General features: G+C 42.3%; 1 protein-coding gene and 2 long non-coding RNA genes across 3 annotated transcripts in view; 1 reads left to right on the top strand and 2 right to left on the bottom strand.

Annotated features, from left to right (window-relative positions):
* The window catches only part of LOC307226738, a 142,408-nt gene that overhangs the window by 10,823 nt on the left and 109,802 nt on the right, over positions 1–21,783 (bottom strand). The gene's annotated exons all lie outside the window — the stretch shown is intronic.
* The window catches only part of RAD51B (RAD51 paralog B), a 336,350-nt gene that overhangs the window by 274,281 nt on the left and 40,286 nt on the right, over positions 1–21,783 (top strand).
* LOC307226756 lies at positions 11,638–19,657 on the bottom strand. Its single transcript, XR_013843561.1, has 3 exons — positions 18,221–19,657; positions 17,730–17,821; positions 11,638–12,169 (listed from the first exon to the last, which is right to left on the bottom strand). It is a non-coding gene; the product is annotated as an uncharacterized lncRNA (long non-coding RNA).

Raw genomic sequence — 21,783 nt, 5'->3', positions numbered from 1 at the left:
TATGAACTGCCATTTTAATTTTCCCACAATGCTTGCTGGGTGATGCTACATTGGAGTATTGCGGAAAATTAAAATGGCGTTTAGACCCAGGGGCTCAGACACTGGACCAGTGGAGGGAAACCTTTTTAAAGGAGATGCCAAAGAAACTGTAGTTGCTAGGCTCTGCCTGGGCATTGCAGCCTTGGCAGCAGCCCATAAATTCTGAGGGCTGATACTGGCCCTGCATCAGAAGGCTTTAGCTATGTGCAGGGTTCCCTGCCATTACTAATCTGTTGCACTTTAAACTGTTACTCTAAGGAATGAGCATTCTGACTGTTAACCACTGATAAATCCAACTCTCCGTGAGTTGGTTTTATAAAATAATTTTACATTTGCAAATTTAGTGAGATCATATGCAGCATCATACATTCCTTTTACAGTATCAGTATTTCCTGATGTGTCACATAGTGGATTTTGACATTCTCATTGAAATTTTCAGTTGAAATGAGGAAGATGCTTTCACTGACTTTGTAGCCACCCCTGCCTACCTATCACCCCCACAACTCCCCATGCCAACCCACTCCCTTTACACCTCACCCCCCAAAACCCCTTCTCCCTTCTCTCACACATTACCCAAACCATGCCCCTCTTCCCTCACAGGTCATCCAAACTAACAAACACCCCCATTCCCTGACAGATCACCCAAACCACATCCATCCCATCTTCTCACACCTCATCTGACATGGCAGCAGTGAGGTAAGGTGGAGACCAAGAAGAGGTCATGGGGTCATAATAGGGGATGTAACTTGGCAGAGTGGGCTTACACTCACTCTGCCAACACAGGCAGGGGCCAGGAATGGAACCCCCACACAAAATGGTTGTTGCCTGTACTTAAAAATTAATTTCCATGAGGATTTCTTCAAATTCACGAATGATATGCAGAAATAAGGTAAAGCAGATTTAGAAAACAGATTGGAAATAGATTTATCTGTGCATCACTAGCTGTAAACCTTGGAGGCTTTTCCATTGCTGATTTTGCGTCTCATTCCAGATGCCATTGCTCCACATACACAGTTGAAGGTGAGAGTTGTGACTGTTGTTGAGAAATGTAGTTTTATTTGGGCATTAGTAAAAGAAGCTGGAAATGCAGGTGTCAGAACAATTCCAAAAGGCAACTTCGCTATTGAATTGAGTCTGGTAGGTCTGCCTGAGGCAGTTCAGTCACCTGGCCCAGTACTCCTCCTCTCAGTAAACAGACAAGTGGGATGCTGCTGTGTTTGTGCTAGTATTAGATTTACTTATTTTTTGTTTGCTGATTTGATTTAGTGTTTTTATTTAAATTTTGGGTTGTGTATACTGGTCTGTAAATCATCCAGAGAACTTAGTTATATGGGCAGTATACAAATGTAATAAACAATATGAAATCAGCCTTGGTGGGGCCTCTGGATCACTTCTGCCCCACAGCATTTGCCCACTAGTGTCATTTGAACTTCCTCCATCACAGCTGTTGTTTTTCATGATGCATTTTGAGGCCATACCACACTTTGATGCCAATATCCACATGCATCAATACATAACAAACCGTCCTCATCTGTGTTTTCTTGTGACATTGGTGCCTAGCATACTTTGATGAATGTGAATACGTGGTGGTGTATTGCCTAGGTTTTATAAGAACCGTAATGTGGGAAGCTCACACCTAGAACCGCATTGCATTGGAAGCAAACTCACAAAGCTGTCGATCCTAATTGAAAGTTGAAGGATGTTATTTGCTGAGCAGACTGGTTCTGGAATCTGGAGATGTCTTTAAGGCAGTCTTGAAGGAAATACAACCTCCTAAATCACTGCCAAATTCAGCACTTAAGTTCCCCTAGGAAATCTCCTGTCAAGATCACAAAAGAGATGGTACAGGCTCAACAAGTATTGACACAGTTGTACCGTGCAAGATGGATACACTTGGGTTGTTTTGCCTTCCTTAGCTTAAGAAAAGCGACTACACCCATCTTGGCACACTATGTGAGGGTAAACTGCTGTATCAGGAGCTGGCTCCGTCTCTGTTCCCAAAGCAGCCAGGTAGTATTATGGGGGATTAGAGAAAAGAGAAAAAGATGGCAGAGATAATGAGCAAACCTGCCTGAGAAGCAAAGGAATGGGGGATACCCATACACTAGCAGCCTTTCCCCATCCAGTCTGCCCACAATGTGCTGTTGTGCAGAGTCTGCAGCAAAGCAGGGGAATTTGGCACTGACATGGCTCAGAATAGTCATCAGATATTTAAAACAGAGCTAGAATAACAAAGGAGCCCTTTGTAGTGTGAAGCTGCACTGAAAGCCCGACCTCCTCCCTCCCTCCCTTCCCCAGCTGGCTTGCAGGGAGCTGTGCACCAGCTAATGTACACAGTAGAGTGCAGGTTGTGGGTTAGTGTGGGTACGGCGGGGGGGAGAAGTATTAAATCCTTTAACTGCTGTAGCATTGATAAGCATTTTATGAAGACCTGAGAAACTGCATTCAGCTCCCCGTTGATCAAACTGACCGTGCTGCTCGCTGAACGGTGCTACTCGCAGACAGAAATGGGACGCATCTATTTTTAATGCGTTATCTTTGCAGCTAGTCGCAAGTGAGACGGATGAAGGAATGTGATTTCCCATCACTTTGTTTTCTTACTGCAGCTCCTCTGACTTGGCAACATGGGAATTGTCACTTTTGTCTCTTCTGCATATCTCCCCTCAACCCATTTCAAGGAAATAAGGAAAAGCTTGACTTAGAATTAGTAAGTTCAAATCTGTATTAATTAAATCAGGGGTTTCTGAGGCTGTTTCCAGTAAAAGTGTACAATGCAGCACCTTTCCATACTTTATGGGATTTATTTCAGTTTATGCAGCCTGGTGATGCGGACAGGACCATTGCAGTGCTGCAACCAGCTTATTGCTCTCTTGATCCCTGTCCATCCTAGCTGGTGGAAGCCAGTCAGAGGGCTTGCCCAGGCGGCTCCAGGACATGGCTATGGAGTGGTGTATTTTTCCCTTCAACAGGCAATAGTATGTCTGCTTCTGAAGACACCCACCCTGGACCTTGTGGTTTAGAACAACTTCTGCCCCGTCACAAATACCCCTTCTTGGGTAAGATGGTGAAGAGAGTGTTAGTAAGGCAGTTGCAGGACTTCCTAGAGGATACCGATTATCTGGATCCATTTGAATCTGGGTTCAGGCATGATTTTGAGAATCAGCCTTGGTCATCCTGGCGGATGGCCTGTATCAACAGCAGGACAGGGAAAATGTGACTCTGTTCCTGTTTCTTCAGCTTTTGATACCACTGACCACAGTAGCTTCCTGGAGCAGCTCTTTGGAATGTGTATTGGCAGCAGTATTTTACATTCCTGCATTCAGCGCCATGTCCAGAGAATAGCGCTGGGTGATTGTGTCTCAAATCCATGATTCTTGTGCTATGGTGTGCCGCAGGGCACAATCTTTTCCCCAGTGCTCCTCAGCCATCGCTCAATATTAAGCCATTGGGAGCACTCATTGGGTGTCTTGGGATACAGTGTCATCAATACACTGTTGACACATAGTTCTGTTTCTCCAAAACATCTGAGTGGTGGGAGTGGGTGGCTGAACACAATCTGGACCATTGTCAGGGCTCAGTGGTGAACTGGATGAGGGCCAGTATACTGAGCCTGATCCCTGAGAAAATGGAGGCACTGTATGCCACTTACAAACTTTGGGGATTAAGTGTCATATGAACAGCTTAAATAAATTAATAAAAAATCCTGGAATCTTACAATTAAGGCTGATATATAAATCTATAAATTTATATTTAGATTTATAAATTCATAAATCTAAATAAAAACGAACAAATCTCACCTTGGCATCATTAGTACACTTAAAGCTAAGTATGTCAGAAATGTACTGAGATAGTTTGAAGCAAACATGTGCCAGGATATGAGTTCAACAGATCAAACATTTGTAATTCCATAGGGAAGATTAAAAAAACTAGGATGATTTCCTTGCTATTTGCACATTATGCACTAGAGGCCTATCCTTAGTGATAAGAGCAGTGTCTCGTACACTGGACAGATCTATCTTGAAGGAGGTGAAGATAGGAGGTTACGTCTGGGTTGCACCACAATCCTATACTTGGCTGCTCAGAAGTAAGCCCTATTGAGTGTAGTGCAGCTGACTTCCAGCTAAATTGGTATAAGATTGCAGCCTTAATTTGATATTCCTTCCTTATGGTTCAGTTATCTTGCTTTGGGGTTACTGGCATGGTGCGAGACAGAGAGAGCTTTTAGGCGTGAAGAAAGGGAGAGAAAAAAGGGAAAATCTTGTAAAGTTGAATAGAGGGGCGAGGCCTTTACTTTGGGGGAAGTCCTGGTCTGCTTTTGACTTGGGAATTTGCAGAATCCAGAAAATGATGAGTGATGCAAGTGAGATGCTGGCTGCTGCTTTAGGACAGGTGGGCGGCATTATAGTAGGTTCCAAGGCTCTGGAATATTCAAATGGCATATTTGACTGCCAGTCCCTAACTTCTCCATTCATGGGGAGTCTGTGAGCGCTTGATCTCATGGGCTCTAGAGAATCTATGGGTCATCGCCAAGAGAAAGATGAGAGACATGAGACCGAGCAATGCAGAAGATCTGAAGGCTGCTATTGAAGCATCCTGGTCTTCCATAACACCTCAGCAGTGCCACAGGCTGATAGCATCCATGCCATGCCGCATTGAGACAGTAGTTGATGCAAAAGGGGCCCAAACCAAGTACTGAGTACATATGCATGCGTCTACTTTGAGAAGGTCCAATATTGCTCTATTTGCAGTCCTTGTTTTGCTGATTTCATTTAATATTCTAATTTTCTGAGATTGTTAATTTGGGGTTTTCATCAGCTGTACGCCATGATCATCACAATTATAACAAATAAAGGCTTGACATATCTCGCTTGGCATGCCATGAGTCTATCTCATATATTAGTTTCACCTTTTAAGCTGAATTACTGAAATAAATGAACTTTTCCACGATATTCTAATTTTCCGAGTTTCACCTGTACTCCTAATTTGAGAGGGAGTGGTGTTCATGGAGGGCTATTGGTTTTGGAACATCAATTCAATGTAGAGACTATGGCTGAACATCCCACCGAACAAGACCTTGCTAAGGTGGTCAAGAATTCCATCAGCAAAAGTGTGAAGCCATGGAACCTCCAGATTATGTCCTTTTAACAGCTACAGTGGTACGTCGGGTTAAGAACTTAATTCGTTCTGGAGGTCTGTTTTTAACCTGAAACTGTTCTTAACCTGAGGTACCACTTTAGCTAATGCGGCCTCCTGCTGCCACACAATTTCTGTTCTCATCCTGAAGCAAAGTTCTTAACCCGAAGTAATATTTCTGGGTTAGTGGAGTCTGTAACCTGAAGCGTCTGTAACCTGAAGCGTCTGTAACCCGAGGTACCACTGCACAGCTAAAGTGAAGAAAAGAAAGTTGCTTTTAGTAATTTTGGAAATTTAAGGCAGAAGAAGCAGGAAGATGGGGAAGTGTATGCATGTTTGATGGATTTGGGACAGTAATCTGGAATTGGATCAAAGAAATGGTTTAAGCCTGGTTTAGATATCAGAGTATATGATGGTGATGATCTAGACAGACTGAAACAGATGGAAGATTCAGAAGTTACCATGAGGCAAATAGAAGCATTTTCTGAAGGCATTAAGAAATTGACATACCGTATTTTTCGCCCTATAGGACGCACTTTTTCCCCTCCAAAAATGAAGGGGAAATGTGTGTGCGTCCTATGGGACGAATGCAGGCTTTCGCTGAGGCCTGGAGAGCGAGAGGGGTCGGTGCGCACCAACCCCTCTCGCTCTCCAGGCTTCACAGACCTCTCCGCAAGCAGCAGGAGCACTCCCGCTGCTTGTGGAGAGTTGCCTGCATGCCCAAGCCTGCGCGCGCTGAGATCAGCGCGTCCAGGCTTCGTGGACCTCTCAGCAAGCAGCGCGAGCCAGCACTGGGCTCCCACAGCTTGCAGAGAGCTGCCTGTTTGGGGACTGGGGTCGGGGGAAGCTTGGGCCTCCCCTGCCCCAGCCCCGCGCCTGGGGGGAAATAATTTTTTTCCCTTTATTTCCCCCCAAAAAAACTAGGTGCGCCTTATGGGACGGTGCGTCCTATAGGGCGAAAAATACGGTACATGTTAAGACAAAATGCTGCAAGACTTTGCTACTCACTCTCCTAGTGCCAGTATAACAGATGAGGATTCAATTGTGGTCCCACTCACAGTGGCCCCTTCCCCGGGAGTAAGACCTAGTCTAAGGTGAACAACCTGGACAAGGAAACGTTTTGGGATTTGAAATTGGCCACAATTCCAGATGTAGGTAAGATTTGACTTAGGTATTGGGTGTGTGATCCTCCCAGCCTACTGGTGGAGGGCTGAGGCATGAGAGTCGATCATGGGATACTGGGTCCATCACACTGAAAGAAGCTCTATGGCCCATCGGCCGCACGCCTTGGCTTCTGGACAGAGACTTCCAACTAGACCCTTCCAATGGGGTACCCCTGTGATTAAGCTGTTCAGAGGTGGGGATGAGGCACCACTTCACCCCAATGTAAGACGAAGGATTCCACCCCAAAGCCCAGACCCACCAAAGTTGTGACTATTGCTGTGGGGAAGCCAAAACCTGCAAATGGGGCCAATCTGTTTGCCGGTAAATTCCGTCCTGGCTCCAAAGAGAACCACAGCAAACAGTTAAAGAACCACAGCAAAGCCATAATTGCATAGTCTAGAAGAGAAACCATTACGAGAGCCAGTGTGGTGTAGTGATTAAGAGCGGTAGTCATGTAATCTGGGGAACCGGGTTCGTGTCTCCGCTCCTCCACATGCAGCTGCTGGGTGACCTTGGGCCAGTCACACTTCTTTGAAGTCTCTCAGCCCCACTCACCTCACAGAGTGTCTGTTATGGGGGAGGAAGGGAAAGGAGAATGTTAGCCGCTTTGAGACTCCTGAAGGGGAGTGAAAGGCGGGATATCAAATCCAAACTCTTCTTCTTCTTACTATAGAACAAGCCCCAAAGCATGAATATGAGGGAGGGAAGGGAGGGGGTGATCACAGTCCTGAGGTCAGGGGCAGCTGGCCTTTTAAGGCCAAAGAGCGGACCAGAGTGAAACCTGCTCCACTCCAGTCTGCTCCCAAGCCCCACCTCCAAGGCCTGGCTTGATTGGCCAGAATTTAAAATTGGGACTGGCGGGAACTACCATCTTCCTCTTTTTCTGGAAGAATAGCACTGCAAAACTATTATTTACCAATTATTATGCAGTCTCCTTGCTGCTTTAATAATTGGGGAGGGGGGAGTACCATAGCTGTCACCTTTTCCCTTTTCTTGCGAGGAATCCTATTCGGAATAAGGGAATTTCCCTTTAAAAAAGAGAAACGTTGACAGCTATGGGGAGTACTATTCCAGTACCTCTTTTGTGCAAGGGATCAGTCATCTTACAGTGCTGTTTGTAAGCTTTTATGCCATATCCTGTGAACTACTGCCTTGGCATAGCTAAGGACCTTCATAGCTAAGGAGGGATTTGAGCCTTGAGTTTCCTCCATCTAATACCAACATCTAGCTACCATGCTAGAGATAAATGCGCTTTTCAGTTGCAGGTACTGTTAGGCAAAGTGTTTATTTTATTAGGAAATTAGTCCACCATGATCCCTAAATTCACATAGCTTAAATGTGACAGCCTTTTCTAAGGCCTTTGGGGTGCAGCACTTGGTGATTAGGGGGTAATTCCACCCCCGTCCCATGTTCATCTATTCCTTCTGCAGTGATTACAGGGAGGGGAAGCTATTAATTATTTCCTTTCCTATAGCAGGCATGTTGGCCAATTGCTGAAGCACTGGTAATCCCAAATGACAAACTTACATTCAGAATCTACTCACAGGCCATAATAGTTTGTCATTTTTTTCTTTTATTAGATAGAAAGAAAGTGCTTTGTGTAACTAAGTTGGAGATGCCACAGCCCTTTTTATTTGGGGGAGAAGGTTCAGCACCGGTAAGAGTATGTTTTTGTCCATGATGGCAGATTCAGTCAGTTTCTCTGGATCTACAGATACTTTCCCCCTTTTTTCTTGAGGTGTGAGCGGAATCAGTGAGCTGGTTCAGCAGTTTTTATGACATGTCCCATTCTTCTCACTCCTTCTTACTTTCTGAAAGGAAGAGATGGGGATTCTGTAGTTGCATGCTCTACATTTTAGAACCAAGTCCCTTAAAATTATATTTGCAGTGTCTTTTTCAATAGATTGGTCTCAGAAACACTCCTTCAGTTTTTCCTCCCTCTTTTATAGCCTCCTCACTCATTGTGCCTACGGCTGAGGAAGTTATCCAGCCATCCTTGTTTGATACAATATTGTATAACAAAACGCCTTATTTTCATAATTTCCTCTATTGGACTCCTCCAGCTAGGCAAAGACTTCTGATTCTGTGGATATTTCCATCTGTAATACCCTTCCTGGCACAGTTCCTTCTTCTTATGAGCCTTCCTGGCAAGGCAATAGCAATCAAGCCTTGCTTTCCATTCTGGCCTGGCAGCAGAAGTATTAAAACTGTGGAGGCTTCTGGTGCAGGAAATTGTGCCATTTTCTTTGTCCTCATCCGAATTATTGCTTGGTGTCTGGCACCATGTCATGGAACCAGTCAGAATTGGTACCATATTTATTTATTATTTTCCAGGAAACAGCAAACACTGAGCAACAGCACATAGAGGACAGCAGCAACTTTCCCCCCTTCTTAGCATGAAGTGTACTTGGGAAGGAAGAGACTTTAGATATCAATGGAGTTGTGTGTCTGTGGATGCTGCAAAAGTATAGTAGTTACTATGGGGAAAGAAACAGGAATGAAAGGGTGCAGGCCAACTGAATTTATAAAATTGGCTTCTTCATACCATGCCTGGATTCAAAAGAAGCCCCCCAAGTGGTTGTGTGAATTGGCCCCATATTGACCGAAAACAAAGGATAGTGAGAAACTGAAGTATCTGTTGTTTCTTTTCTTCCAAAACTTGATGAAATTGCATTTGTTATTAGGGATGTGCTTGAAATGATATAAAATGATCACCAAGGACAAGTCTCCTATAGCTTGTAACCTGCTGGTGCTAGTTAGACTGTGATTTGCAAAGACAGCAATATTCTAAAAGGGTACACCTGAAGCAATTCCCACAAAATAGTCTATCTGAAGCCTCACTGTCTTGGGAATAAATAGGAGCAGAAGAGGTGGGGGAGACTTAATTATTTACTTAAACAATAAATTGTTTTTCCATACAAAGGAAAGTTCTAAGGAATTCTGATTTTTCTCATAAGCTTTGTTCTTAAAATTTAAATAAGATGGCAGAGTAGTAGTCAGGTTGCAGTAATTTTTTTAAAGGGTGAGGTTGAAGCCCTAAGGAGCGAAGCTGCAGGTGTCTTCCTCCGGGGAATTTATAATACCTGCTATTTGTTGCATTCCGGGCCCATTTTAAAGCCAGTTTCCCCACGCACACAATTTCTGCTTCTGAAGAATGCGTAAGAGCCTGGAGGACATGATCTCTGGCAATTAATAGCAGGATGGAGGGGGATGGGTATGCTCACAAGAAAGGATCTTCCCTTTTCAATTTGAATGGTAGGATTTGAGTGAGAAACTTCATAAAATAATTTATGAAGATCTATATGATATAGCCTAGGAAAAATGTTTATATCTGTATATAAAAAGAGAACCATGAGCTGGATCCAGAGATCCTATGAGTTGAGTTCTGGTCACGGCCAGGACTATCCTAAGTAACCAAACAGAGGAGGCAGCTTTTGCAGATTTCATTTTACCTCCTCCTACACTGATCTCCTCTGAGGACAGTCTTGGAGGTGGCACAGGAGCTTGTAGGGATAAAGTGGAATTAGTGGGAGTTGTCTTTCCCCCACACACTTTTTTAGCTGCATCCTCACTGATCTAATGCACATTTTCTCTGTCCTGTGTCTTAATGTGCATTGAGATATATGTCAGTGTAACCATCCATACTGTTTTTAAGCAACCCAACATGGATAGTACTATACCAAGTTTTCCAAATAAATGGCATAAGTCAGATTCTATAGTAAAATAGTGGCAGATTTTCCCTTCAAACTTAAGGCTTCTAGATCAACACATTGCTGTAACTCGTGTAGTTCAGATTAAAAAATAATCCAAAGTCTGTGCAACAACTCCCCACCCCCAAACCCTAAAATCAGTTTCCTGATAATGTAAAGTAAATATGGATATTTTCCCTTGTTTTCTACAATTTATTCTTCTACTCATACAATTTTTGGTAATTCTGGTTTTGCTATGGTTCAGGAAAGACAAAGGACACTGAACCCTGCTCTTAAGATAGTAACTAGAAATCTTGTTCCAGACACCTCTAAGTTTCTAAGATTACACCCAACATCAGCCACTTGCTGATCATAAGATCTAGAAACTTGATATTTAAAAAAATTATCAGGAAGCTGAATGCTGGGGTCACTGCTTCAATATACATTCCTATGGAATGTTTTCTGCATTCCTATGGAAATTGCCAGGACTAGCAAAAAGAAAAGGGATAGTGATAACTTTTTAAGTTATTTATTTCTCAGTTTTTAGAGAGAATCTACCAAATGTTTAAGAAAAGTCCCTGTTAAGTTTGAAAGCAGCACAATCTCCTGATTATTTCAGTATATGTATAGCTGGACAAAGGGGCAGGTGAAGGGTCCCAACATCTTCACACAAGGGTTGATCACAGGCTGCAGCTAGCCTTTTGCTGTTGTGCAAATTTAGTACAGTTTTAAGCAATTGCTTCAGATGTCCTTGCAAACAAAATGTTGCACAATGATTGTTAACTGACTCATATTAATATAGAAAAAGAGAAGCAAGGTTGTTAAGCAAGCTGCTTATGAGGCATGAGAGGTTGCAATCTGCTCTGTAAGTTCACACATATGTTTGGGTGTTTCCATATAAGTCAGTGAAGTGCTGTTGTAAATTAACAATAAAGGAAATGAATATTTTCGTTTAAAAACAAGGCAGAAAATTGGAGACCTGCAAAAGGTATAACAGTATTTTCTTCCGAGTGTGCCTAAGGGGAAACCCTCTGAACTGCAACTATAGCAGATTGTATTCCGTGATGAAGCTTCTTGAGGAACCCTCGGAATAGAACATGTCTATCCATTTGGGTGTGGTGCTTGACTGTTGGGGCAGCCCTTGTTCTGAGCTGTTTTTTAGAGACAGGCCCGTTCACTTCAAACATTTTTTAAAAATATGGATGCGGACCTCTTTTCAGAAAAGGCATGTCAAACTCTTGTAACCAACCAAGACCTTCTTTTTCTATAATGATGGGGGGGGGTGGATGTTACGCCTTCCCAGTATTTTAGCTCTGAATAATGTAGTGCTTCTTTTGAGAGATAAATTTAAGGCTTACTGATCTTGGGCCAGAGGCTTGAATCACTCACTGGTAAATGAAAGGCTAAGTTTAGTTGTTGTTGTTGTTGTTGTTGTTGTTGTTGTTGTTATCTCTCCGATGACCACAGCCTGAAGAATTTCTGATGTAAATTTATCACTGCAAACTCAGGGAGATATCTCTAGAATCCTATACATCATTCATTTCTCCCCCCCCCCCCCCGTTTTAAATAAAAGCACACATTTTATTCATGTAAAAACACCAGGCAAGCCCCACAAATAACCCAGAGATGCATTTTAAATAAAAGGACTCATGTAAAAACACGCTGATTCCTGGACCGTCCGTGGGTCGGATTGAGAAAGAGATTGGTCCGCATCCAGCCCACGGGCCTTCAGTTGCCTACCCCTGGACTAAAGTAGGAGAAAATGAGAATGAGAAAGAAAGAGGTAAGGCAGGGATAGGGAACATGTGATCATCCAGATATTAATGAACTGCATCTCCCATCATCCCCTGAGCATTGGCCATGGTGGCTGTGGCTGTGGGAATCAAACAACATCTGGAGGACCACATGTTCCCCCATCCCTGGAGAAAGGAAACAGACGGTTATAGGACAGGGTATTAGTGAATGAACTCAATCAGTAAATTGTAAACGGTTCTAGAACTTAGAGCTGTCTTGTTACATAGAATCCTACATCTTCGCCCCTCCTCTCCATCTCCATAAGAAAGAGGACTTTTCCTTTTATACAAATACTGAAAATTTGGAGATGGTAGCTTATGCATTTCTACGGAGACGATGCCCCTTTGCAGCTGCAAACTTGGATAATAATACAATAAGGTAGGAATCAGAACCTAAGAGAGAGGCATTGGGACCTGATGCCACTAATAATAAACATTTGAGCTGCCCTGATTTTAAAGGAGGGCATGTTGAGAACACTTCTACCAATGAAAGAAGAACAAATTCTGCTTCCTTAACCCTGGTGATTTTAGCACATTATGCTCATCTTCCAGGTCAGATTGTTCCTCCAGTGACCTAATCTGGGAATAATAGCTCCCCACATACCCAGACTGATCTTCTCTCAACCACAGGCAGCAAAATCATGTGGAGTTCCTGGCAAAGGGATTTCCATGTATTTTTTTAAAAGGAAAGAAAATATATTTTACTAGATAGTTTGTAGAGCTTTCTCTTTCCTAGAGATCCTAATTGAAGCACATTTAGGAATGGAGAGTTGAGGGCTTTTGTCCACATCTCAAGCCTGTCAACAATCATATGGCAGCAAAGTCAGAGGAGGCCTTCCATCATTCCCGTATCTAAAGGCTCACTATATAAGCCAGTGTTCTCAGAGCACTGGAATATTTATTGAGGAACCTTGCTCTCCCCCCCCCCCCCACCTTGGCCTAGTTAACTTGGTTGAGACTTAGAGTAGGGCCTTCTCGGTGTCAAATTCCTTACTAGGGAAACTCATATTAGCCCATCATTATGGGTTGGTTTGTTTTTAGATGGCAGGCAAAGGCATCTGGGGTGGAATTATTTATTACCTGTACAGTCGTACCTTGGTTGTCGAGCTTAATCCATTCCAGGAGTCCATTCGACTCCCGAAACTGTTCAAGAACCAAGGCGCAGCCTCTGATTGGCTGCAGGAACTTCCTGCACTCAATTGGAAGCTGCAGAAGTCCCATCAGACATTAGGCTTCCGAAAAACATTCACAAACTGGAGCATTCACTTCCAGGTTTGCGGCGTTCAGGAGCCATAACATCTGAGTAACAAGGCATTCAACAACCAAGGTACAACTGTACAGCAAAAAGATTCTAGAGAAATAGTTTTTAACATTGGTTTTATTGTGTTAAGTCCTGTTGTAAACTGGATTGAACAACAAGCTATTTCAAAATGAAGTGGGTGAATTTTAGATATCAAATATTCCTAGGAATACAGTGGTACCTCTGGTTATGAACTTAATTCGTTCTGGAGGTCCGTTCTTAACCTGAAACCGTTCTTAACCTGAGGTACCACTTCAGCAAATGGGGCCTCCCACTGCTGCCGCACTGCCAGCACGCTATTTCTGTTCTCATCCTGAGGTAAAGTTCTTAACCCAAGGTACTACTTCCGGGTTAGTGGAGTCTGTAACCTGAAGTGTTTGTAACCCGAGGTGTTTGTAACCTGAGGTATTTTTATCTTGTTAAAAGAATGCTATTTTTTGTGCTCACTTGTGCAACTTGAACCTAGTGAGCCAATTGAAGTCGATGTAGTAAAAGGGAAACACCATTAATTGCTTCTGAAACAATGCAGAGAACTGTTTACACTATGTTTCATTTTCTAATTTTCTCCTTTTCACTAAGTATCCTAAGAGACAGAGCTGACCTTTGCCAGAATTACAAAGAGCACCCAGCTGGGTCTGTACACATTTCTTAGGAAACAGGTTGAGAACAAATCTGACTCACCTTCAGTGCTCTAGAAGCAATTACAGTAAATCCCCTTCTGCTGACTTCAGCAGAATGGTTTCAAATCTGCATCCTAGTTTAGGATGCAGCACCATAGGACTAAAGAGCTTTTTAAAAAAAAATTAAGGGTTGGGAGACAAAATCAAACAAACCATTAACCGGTGGCTCTGGGACCCTTAATTTATTGCACATGAAATTTATGTCCAATTTTCTCTGGATTTGGGCCAAGGTTAAGAAATTTCCCTTAAATCAAATACCTTGACTTTCTCATTACAATTGGAAAGCAAGTAAGGATGGAGTCATTTTCAGATCTAGCCAGTGGAAACAAAAGAAAAAGCAAAGAGAAATTTCTAGAAGATTGGTATTTGGCTAAAAGGTGACCTGTGCCTATGCAGGTGTAGCCACAGGTAGACTCTTTAGGCAAATGCTGCTTAGGACAGTTACTGTTCCTGCTGTTTTATTATTTTTAACTAAAGAGTGCTCTTAATATCAGAATTCTTCCAGCTCCAATGTGATATATTGTGAGACACCACAGTTCCCAATTCTATCTCAGTATAGCATTCCTGTGTTGTTAACATGCATCTCTGATCATACATGTAGCCTTACATTAATATTTACTTGTATTGTCAATGGAAGCACACTATCCAAGATCTTGGGGCTACCTAGATAAGGCACAACCAAGGCCATCAGCTAATTTGCCTAATTGTACAGAGGAGAAGGAAGAGAGATAAAGAGAGAGAATTACTGCCACTATGTGAGAGGGGAGGGCCCTAGGCTGCAATAGAATCATAGAATCATAGAGTTGGAAGAGACCACAAGGGCCATCGAGTCCAACCCCCTGCCAAGCAGGAAACACCATCAGAGCACTCCTGACATATGGTTGTCAAGCCTCTGCTTAAAGACCTCCAAAGAAGGAGAATCCACCACACTCCTTGACAGCAAATTCCACTGTCAAACAGCTCTTACTGTCAGGAAGTTCTTCCTAATGTTTAGGTGGAATCTTTTTTCTTGTAGTTTGGAACCATTGCTCCGTGTCCGCTTCTCTGGAGCAGCAGAAAGCAACCTTTCTCCCTCCTCTATGTGACATCCTTTTATATATTTGAACATGGCTATCATATCACCCCTTAACCTCCTCTTCTCCAGGCTAAACATGCCCAGCTCCCTTAGCCGTTCTTCATAAGGCATCGTTTCCAGGCCTTTGACCATTTTGGTTGCCCTCCTCTGGACACGTTCCAGTTTGTCAGTGTCCTTCTTGAACTGTGGTGCCCAGAACTGGACACAGTACTCCAGGTGAGGTCTGACCAGAGCAGAATACAGTGGCACTATTACTTCCCTTGATCTAGATGCTATACTCCTATTGATGCAGCCCAGAATTGCATTGGCTTTTTTAGCTGCCGCGTCACACTGTTGGTTCATGTCAAGTTTGTGGTCAACCAAGACTCCTAGATCCTTTTCACATGTACTGCTCTCAAGCCAGGTGTCACCCATCTTGTATTTGTGCCTCTCATTTTTTTTTGCCCAAGTGCAATACTTTACATTTCTCCCTGTTAAAATTCATCTTGTTTGTTTTGGCCCAGTTCTCTAATCTGTCAAGGTCGTTTTGAAGTGTGATCCTGTCCTCTGGGGTGTTAGCCACCCCTCCAATTGGTGTCATCTGCAAATTTGATCAGGATGCCCTTGAGTCCATCATCCAAGTCGTTGATAAAGATGTTGAATAAGACCGGGCCCAAGACAGAACCCTGTGGCACCCCACTAGTCACTCTTCTCCAGGATGAAGAGGAACCATTTAGAGGTTATAGTGGGGCAAGCTTGAAATGTAAATGAGGTGGAATTGAGTATATGAGGGCAGAACAGAGAGGCAAGAGAACAAGATCAAGGGAAATGAGAAAGTGAGATTGAAGCACCAATCTGTTCCAGAGAGGAAAGAAGGAATCAGAGCTTTCGCACCAAGGTTCATGGTGACCTGGGAGTTTAAAGTTAGGACTGAGTACCAAAGGTTCTAGGAGCGTCTTGCTACAAATCATGGGTGTCATGCTGCCTCTTCACTAGAAAACCGGACCACAGTTAGTTTTCTCTTCCATATAGGTAAAGGCTGTGGTGGGAAGTAAAGGTAGGCATGTCTTCATAGGCTCACCTGAATGACCCATGGTATCAGTTTCCAACAAATTGGGTTCCCTTTCAAGCCTATGTTCACAGCCACAAGAGCTGGCAGCTTACTATGTAAATTTTAAAGTAGTAAGCTTTCTCGGGACCCTGAATTTTGCAACTAATACAACATTCTGGGCTTTTTTTTTAGCCTTGCATGTAATCACAAGATACACATAGTTGGGTATGTATAGCCATTGTACGTGTGATACTGTGAATGTTCTAAGTGTCCTTCTGATCTGGAAATACTTTTACATTCCTTCAGACTTAAGCATTTGCACAGTTATACGTTATCTGTCCATATTATTTCTCAATACATCTGCTGACTCTATGTGGCAATTTTCCCCACAGCAGCCTTTATAGCAGCAAGTCACTTAAATAACTTCCAGCTCCTTCCCTAAGCTAATGTTCTTTTTCCATTACATCTCTCATTCATTTTCCAAGCAATTCTGAATTCTCCTTTTTCCCTTTTTTTTATTTAACACATAAATTAGTGCAAGTCATTGTGTACTATATATAGCCCTCCTGTCTGTTTTCCATATGCTTTGACCTTGGCATGCTTCTTTTCAGCATTCCAGCCTAATTCAAGTCTCCCTCTCTCCTCCTGCACGCATGCACTCTTTTTTTTTTGTTTTTTTAAAAAAGGAAATGGACTATATTGAATTCAAGAACCAAATAACTGACAACTAAAGAAGAAGCACTGCTTGAGTACTGTTTTTTGTTTTTAAGTGTAGGGGCTAAATTACTGGCATAAGAGTATATTTCTGGCATGTGACAGGAAGGCTGAGCGCTGGGGAACTGAATGGAAATAGAGCCTAGAACTAGCAACTTCCTGTGTTCCAGTGCACTGAGGTACAAAGCAGTAGCTGAGGAAGTGAGTATGTGCTCATACTGGCTAAATAGCTGAGGAGAATATGTACTCATGCTAGCTACCGCTAGGAGGCAGCTTTCAAAAGAGGGACCAGTTTGATCTGAGCAGTGTAGGCACAAGCGGCTTCTAGTGCTCTCCGCACTTATGACTCTGGTTTGCACCAACATTTATGCCTGGAATCTCTGCACCTATCTCACACAGATTAAGCCTGGCCTGGCCTCTATCAGCAGCCACATCAAGAGACCAGGCCCAGTCCTCCATTGACTACCATCTTTAGTGGCAGCCGAATTATCAAAGTGTGACTACTACTACATTGGAGGAAGGGAGGATTGATGCTGTTGGGAAGCAGTGGGTCTAACAAACAGTGGACCAAGAAGGAAGGTTAAAAAGAAAATGCCTCAGAAAGGGATGGGTGGAAGAGGCTGAGGACTGTAGGAACCCTGGCAAGGAAAGGGTTGAGCATCAGAAGGTGTAAAAACTTCATACAGAAACTATGCAGAGGCTGGGAGCAGGCAAAACTGCTGAAGAGTCAAAGACTTCGCTCGCATCTCAAATAGTGTAATATTGCAGATAGAAGCATTTCCTGCCATTTTTAACGGGTTCCATTCTAATCAACAGTAGTATTACAGGCTGGCAGCAATATCTATTTTTCTGTTATTTCTATTAAGAAAGGGATGTTTTCTCCATCTCTGGAAAGAAAGAGTTGTAGTCTGTTTTGATGGAGAGGACAGATACGTGGTTTTCAAGGATTTTGATACAGAAGAAAGTGATAAAACAGTGTTTTCTAGCATTTTCTGTTGACGACAGGGTGAGTAGGGCTCAAAAAGGCACAGTTAGTTTACAAATGAGTTCCTAAAGTTTTAGTACATTTACAGTTCAAAATGATGAGAAGAAAATAAGCTGCAATCCTATACGCACTTACTTGGAAGTAAGTCTTACTGAACTTGGTGACTTCTGAGTAAACATGCACAGAATTGCCCTATTGATCTTGCATCCTTTGTGATGGCTAGAATGAGGAGAAAAGAGCATTCTCAGACCTTTTTTTATATAAAAAGGTCAATATATTCATTTGCCATGATAAATCTGTCTCAGAATGTATAATATATGCCACATCAATAGAATTCTGGGCCCTTCCAAAATTTGTGGATTTTATCAGAACAGTACTGAGCTATTTGTGGATTTTCGCAGAACAGTTCTGATCCAAGATTAAAATTATCATTTCCAGATGATTTACAGAAGGATTAGAATCATTTCTAGTCCTTGTTTTAGAAGTTTAAAAAACCCTAGCCTTGAACACCTCCACAAAGCTTATAAATGGCAGAAATAATGACTGCTTTGATGATCATATTTTAAAGGATCTATAATAGTTCCATTCCCATATGTTCTCCAATGCAAGGAGTGTCACCTCCAAAACAACACAAGCCACTTTAGTCAAGAAAGGATCACCCAGGGCATATTGCATAACCCTCTCAGAATCTTGCTTTTTGCGGGATGCTTTGATGGAGAGAGGGGTATGGAGGATGAAGATCACTTCCAGGCTAGAACAAGGAGCCCTATTGTTTGCCCAGCTCTGTGTTGGTTTTTGTTTTCTCTCATTCATTACAGCATGATCAGATCACAGCTGGCCTAAGGATATGCTTTCCAGTATGTTTAAGATTTGGAACAGTCCCAGGTTTCAGGAACACATGGCAGGGAAGAGAGGGCATCTGTGATACTGAGTGGAAAGCAAATTTCTACTTTTCTTCAGACTGAATTCTCCTTCAAGAAGAACGAGATTCTGATTGGCTGGCGGTCCTAGTCAGTGAAAAAAGGACAGTTAACTGTCAAGTGTGGAGAAAGAACGCCAGTTGGGTAAGTCAGTTGATGATGGCTAAGACCAGTAAAAGCTGAGGCAAAGTGGGATAGCTGAGGTCTAAGCTAGTCCTGCCCAGTGTGATAACTATACTTTGCTGTTCAATATCAAAGGAAGGGAGCCAGTGGCTGTATTAGACTAACAGGCTGTCGATGTGTAAAGGTAAACTGTCCAGGCAGTCATAAGTATACCTGGAGGAAATTTGGTGTCAGAAGCAGATTGTATCCAGTTACTGGACCGAGTTTTGAGTGAATTTGGCTGGGTTAGAGCTTTAGGTAATTGGACCTGAAGTAAATGCCTCTTATAGGCAGGTTTCAGCAACCAAATCTATTGAGTTCTTGGAAATGATAATCAAGACCCTATAGTAAACGTCAGTACTTTAATGTACAAAATATCCCTTTAATGAACCATCTTAGCTAATAGTTCATTCTTTCTCCAGTGTGAGAGTCAATCTCACGCCTAAACCTATTATACTAAGCTACTAGGAGGTTTTTAAAGCATTCTAGGGGAATGGGTCACAGCAAAAAAAAAAAAGTCACCACAGAATTCTGAATTATTGTAGCAAGGAGTTCCATAGAACTTGAACAATAAAAATTAAAGAAGCACTAATATCTAAATGTGTATTTATACAAAGTGGGACTGAGGAAACATTTCTCCATAGGCCTTCAAAAGGCTTAGTAAAGAGTTGCCAAGAGAAACACACCTGGCCAATTGTGCTCAACAAAAAGGGGGGAAATGGGAAAAAAAACTTCCTTTCTTTCTAATTTTCCCTAATCCTAAATAGTGTCATAAAAAATAGAAAGTTATACCCATATAGCCAGTCTCTTGCTTGACTATTGCTGAGTTAGTTTCTCCTGGACCTATTTACTGCTGAAAGGGGATTCCTTTTTGGCATATGGTTTCTGGAATATAAACAGAGCAGCAAAGAATGCCTGGGGTGAGAGGGTAGAGAGAGGCACGAGGCAGAGAGGTGCTGGTACAGAAGAAATTCACCCTACCTGCAATTTGCTTTCCGGAGTTTATATCTCCAACTGGAAAATCACAAGCAGCCAAAAGAAAAGAAAAGAAAAAAGGAAAGAAAATAATGTCATGATGTATCCTTTATTAGGCAAACTCAAATTGCTTAAATGAAACAAATGAAGTTTTTTAACTCCACCAAGACTCTTCATCTAGGATAAATGGTTAAGAGTAAAACTAAAAGCTGTTCGAGTTTCAAAAAGTAAAAAATGGTAGTGTCACTTGATTGTTCTGAGAGCAAAGGGTGAAAATTAGGCTAAGAAGTTAAGAAGAGCCCTGCTGGATTAGACTAAAGCCCCATCTAGTCCATCATTCTGTTCTCACCGTGGCCAACCAGATGCCCATGGGCATGCAACAACCTTCTCCTGCTGGTGTTCTCTATCAACTAATATTTAGAGGCATATTGCCTGATACCTTCTGATAGATTTATGTTTGCCCAATCCTCTTTGAAAGCTGTCCAAGTTGGCAATCATCACTATATCTTGGTAAAGCTTCCTCCAGAATTTAACATGTCTTGCACAAGGAAGTACTTTTGTCTATCCTGAAAGTTCAAGTAATACAAGAGAAGTTGAAATTATTATTATGTGCACCATTCACACCAGCGCTCCATGACCACTGAGATCATTCCTTATTAGGCTGTTTTAGAATCTCCCACAACCCCTTTGGAAGGTTTTCCCCCTTAAATACTTTTTGTACATCTGCAAACCTTGGGGTTTCCCTAAGCATGGTGCTACCTCCCTCTAGTTTGTGGGTCATGTCTTTTGAGTCCATATGGATACACACTCAGAGAATTGAGTACCTTTATTAGTGTATATTATGACAGAAGTGGCAAAAAGACAGAACATCTTCCCCCTTCTGCTCAAACATATTGTGGGGTGCATATTGCTGAAACATTTTGTGGAGAAATATTGTATGGTGGGTGAAATTTAGTCAGACCATACACAGAAATCCCTGAACTCACTTAAGAGGTATTTGCAGCGAGCTTAGATAAATGAAGTTACAGGTAGGTACCCGTGTTGTTCTGCCGTAGTCGAAACAAAATAAAAAAATTCCTTCCAGTAGCACCTTAGAGACCAACTAAGTTTGTTATTGGTATGAGCTTTCGTGGGCATGCACACTTCTTCAGATACCACTACTGAAGAAGTGTGCATGCACACGAAAGCTCATACCAATAACAAACTTAGTTGGTTCTTAAGGTGCTACTGGAAGGATTTTTTTTATTTGTTTCAGACAAATGAAGTTAGCTTCCAGGGCTGGTATTATACAGGACTACACTTGAAGTTCAAATAAGAAGTTGCTCTCACTGAAAAGCCTTCAGGTTTCAAAAGGAGGCACAGATGCTTATTAGTTCTTTGAAACATAACATTCGTTCAACATGAAAAGTTCACAAGGCTGCTTCAGCCTTCTAAAACCCATAAACCTGATCAGTATATTTATACCTCTGCAAACAGTGGCCTTGTTTATGTCAAAAAGTCCAAGGTTATCCTGATTTTACTATTTTTAATTTAGCTAGGAATAAGCAGAGGAGGAAGACTTAATTGCAAACAGACTGAACTTTATATAGGAAATGTGTATGCCCCTTGGGGGCACCTAGAAAGTGAAGGCCTGAAATTAAAACCATATTCCTTTCTCCCTCACTCCCTAAAGCATGTAAGCCTTGAATAATGGATTGCTGTTTGCTAGCATTATGTCCTGGTGGTTCTTCCTGCTCACTGTAACACTGGTCCCATTACTGCTGGGTTATTAGATGGTTCACAATCAGTACTACTTTTCTAGAAAAATAGGTGCCGCTTCTCACCATGAAGTTGTTACACTTTTTAACAACAAAAAAAGAGGAGCTGGTACTGCGTACTTTTGAGTACCCCGGGGGGGGGGAGGGGAAGCACTGGTCACAACATGTTTAGAACCTAAAGGGTGTTCAAGAAAACTATAGAAAACTAGCAACCTTGTACCCAGCATTTCCCAGGAATTCTATGAAACCAAAAATTCAGTGTAATTCTGAAACCAATGGTTCATTGCAGTTGTGAAAGGTTCAGACTGCCATCTTGATTCAAAATAGCACCCAGTTGTATCCAAACATAGAGGGAAAACCTGCATCT

This window comes from Podarcis cretensis (genome assembly GCF_951804945.1).
Source record: "Podarcis cretensis genome assembly, chromosome: 1".
Lineage (NCBI taxonomy): Eukaryota > Metazoa > Chordata > Lepidosauria > Squamata > Lacertidae > Podarcis > Podarcis cretensis.
This window is presented reverse-complemented; position numbering and strand designations above follow the sequence as displayed.